Raw genomic sequence first — 2,987 nt, forward strand, 5'->3', positions numbered from 1 at the left:
TTCGGACAGGAACTCCATGCATTACAATGAAAATTATAGAAAAAGTGTTCAGTAGGAAAGATTCAGTGTAAGACAACAGGGAAAATGTGTTGGTAACATCAAGGAGAATCTAAACATTGTACTGTCAGACTAATGCTTTCCACAGGTGAAAACCGCAACTGTCAGGTTAGATAAACATCTACTCGAAGACCTTGAGAAACCACTGAGACATTTCTGAGGCAGAAGGCTAAGAAAAATGCATATAATTGTCAAGGGTGGCAGGGCAGTGTTGCTCTCAAAGTCCCATCTGACTGACAGGGTAGAGGCTCTTCCTCACTGCCTGAATCTGCTTCCCGACAGCTCCAGGGTTTTCTGAGGAAGCCGCCCTCCACCTTCATCCACCTCAGGTGTGTCCTGCAGATCCCTCTGGAGAACCAGCTTCAGGTTCTGCCAATTTTGATGCTGCCTAACGGAACCCATGAAGAAGTAAATGATGGGGTTGGCACTGCTGTTAAGAGATGACAGGAAAACGGAAGCCAGATGAACATGAGAATATAAGACTTCCCAGTCCACGTGGATCCTGGAAAACAGGGCCCACTGAATGCCAATGGGCAGGCCGCAGAGGAGGAAGAACAGCACTGTGAGCAGGATGGTCATGTACAGCCTGGTCAGCGGCATCTTCTGGGATCCACAGAGGATCCTGACCACTAGGACCAGGCTGGACACACAGAGAACCACAGATAAAAAAATCAGCCACGCAACTGTGATGAATCTGATGTTTGACACCAAACAGAGTCAGCATCACTAAACAGGGAGTCACAGAACATCCACTCTAAGATGCTCTACAGCAGGGACAGGGCCCAGAGCAGGACACACACGACCGTTGACAGGTGTGTGGGGTGGCGGCAGCGTTACCAGATGGGCCACAGGATTGACAGGCAGCGCTTGGTGCTCATGGCACTCAGAATATTCAGGCCTGCCAAGTAGGGAAAGGTCATCACAGGCTAGAGGATTAGAGAGATGGGATGGACGTTATTGATGAGGCGTAACAGGGACGTATAATGTGGCTGCTGAGGAAGAGGAAGTTGGCCATGGACAGGTTGAGGATGTAGATGGAGACAGCGTTCCTGCACATGTGGAAGCCCAGGAGCCAGAGCACAACCGCGTTTCGTGTCAGCACGACAAGGGAAAGGATGCACGTCAGCCCCATGAGGCTCAGGGTCTGCTTGTAGCAAGGAGTCTCCTCAGTTCCGTTGATTGGTGTCAGTTCTGTACCCAAGGCTGAGATGGTTGGATCCATGCTCAGAAACCCCAGTCTGGTGCCCCTGGGAACACAAACCAGATGTTATCACCAGCTGTATCATCTCTGATTCTCCCCACCACCCTGCCATGTGGGATTTACTGTCCTTACTTTAAGGAGAGAGAGAAAGAGGCTCACAGAGAATAAATCACCTATCAAAAGGTGGGGGTCCTCAAATAGAGTTTGAAATCCAGTTCTTATTGATTCTGAAGTCTGACCTCACTCTGCTGCCACACAAGTTCTGTACGGACATCGGAGTAACTTATGATCAAAACACCCTCACTCATCCAGCCAGGGCTGTGGACCCGATCATTACTGTATCCTGGGCCTGACATTTTCTCTCAGGTGGAGGAATTCAGATCCACAAAGAGGTGGTTGTGACACCCTCATGACTAGGACTGATCATCCATGGACAGGAAAGAAGACCATGCATTATGAACCAGAGGAAAATGTGACTTTCGCTAGGATACGTGTGAAAATGGCTGGGCCTGGTGGGTGAGAAATAACTCAGTGTGTCAGTTATTGCAGACAGGACCACATTTTACATTTTATACTCCCAGTGCCTATTTCCATGAGCAGCATACTGTGCTCTTCACAAATATTCATTCAATGAATGAATGCATGCACGAGGAGCCTAATGGTACTGGTAGATTTTGGTGAAATGGAAAATAAAAATGAAAGCACTATGTACATCATTAGAACACATAAGTGTAATTAGATGAAGAAAATTTCATCCATCAGAATTCTATTTGTGGACAGCTCTATCTGTGTTGAGAAGAATTATTGATGCGTGCCCAAAACCTGAAATTGACCACTGATGTGCCTTTAAAATGAGGACTTGATGTGGTTATGCTGAACACCTAGAAGCATTTTGTATACAATGTTTATGTAGGGTGTGGGTCTGAGCTGAATTGCTCAGCCACATAGCAGAGGAAAGAGTAAGTGAGGGCGAGGTCTGAGTGCCACTGAAAAAGGTAATTGAAGTGTTGGAATATCTATGGGGGAGTGCTAAGTGTTCTGCTGGGTATACACAATGTAAACCAATTTCGTTCTTTCTTTCAGGAGATCTTTGTTAGCATTTCTTTGTTGCTGTAAACATTTGTATGAGAGAAGTCCATGATGGGAAATAGGAGATGTTAGGGCTTGGAGTATAAAGAGAGATGTTCACACAGATTTCAACTGGAGAATGAGGATTAGGTCTAATCTGGGAGAATAACAGCTGCTAATTGAGAGTTTTAAGGTATTGTCTCTTTTAATCATCTGAAGAGCCTAGGAGGTAAGAATGAGTATTATTCCCATATGGCAGATAATGCATTGGAACACACAAAAAAAGTGAACTATTCATTCTGGGACTCATATAGTGTAAATTTGAGCCCAGCAGGGCTGACTCACGATCCAGCCTTGGAGCAGCCCTTTAGACCTGCACCACTCTGTCAATTATACATGTTAGAGGGGGGTAAAGCAGAGGAGGGATTCTCAAGTTAAATCCAAGTTGGCAGGCAAAACTGTGCTTTGAAAGAAAAACTAACCTAAACAAATTTCAGATAGACAAAGATAAGCAAATCAAAAAGGGAACAAAATAGAGGAGAGTGAAAGCCACTTAGGAACAAATTCAGGAGCTCCTTTTTGCTATCAGAGGCCACCTTTGCTCTGGAATCCCGAGAATGCACATGGGCAGGAGCTCTCCAGGTGGAAAGAAGATGCATCC

At 45.7% G+C, this 2,987-nt stretch overlaps 1 pseudogene; it reads right to left on the bottom strand.

Moving 5' to 3' along the window:
- Positions 1 to 312: 312 nt before the first annotated feature.
- LOC115936275 (mas-related G-protein coupled receptor member X3-like) lies at positions 313 to 1,279 on the bottom strand (annotated as a pseudogene).
- Between the last annotated feature and the right edge of the window lie 1,708 nt (positions 1,280 to 2,987).

Source organism: Gorilla gorilla, chromosome 9 (genome assembly GCF_029281585.2).
Source record: "Gorilla gorilla gorilla isolate KB3781 chromosome 9, NHGRI_mGorGor1-v2.1_pri, whole genome shotgun sequence".
In the NCBI taxonomy this organism is placed as follows: Eukaryota; Metazoa; Chordata; class Mammalia; order Primates; family Hominidae; genus Gorilla; species Gorilla gorilla.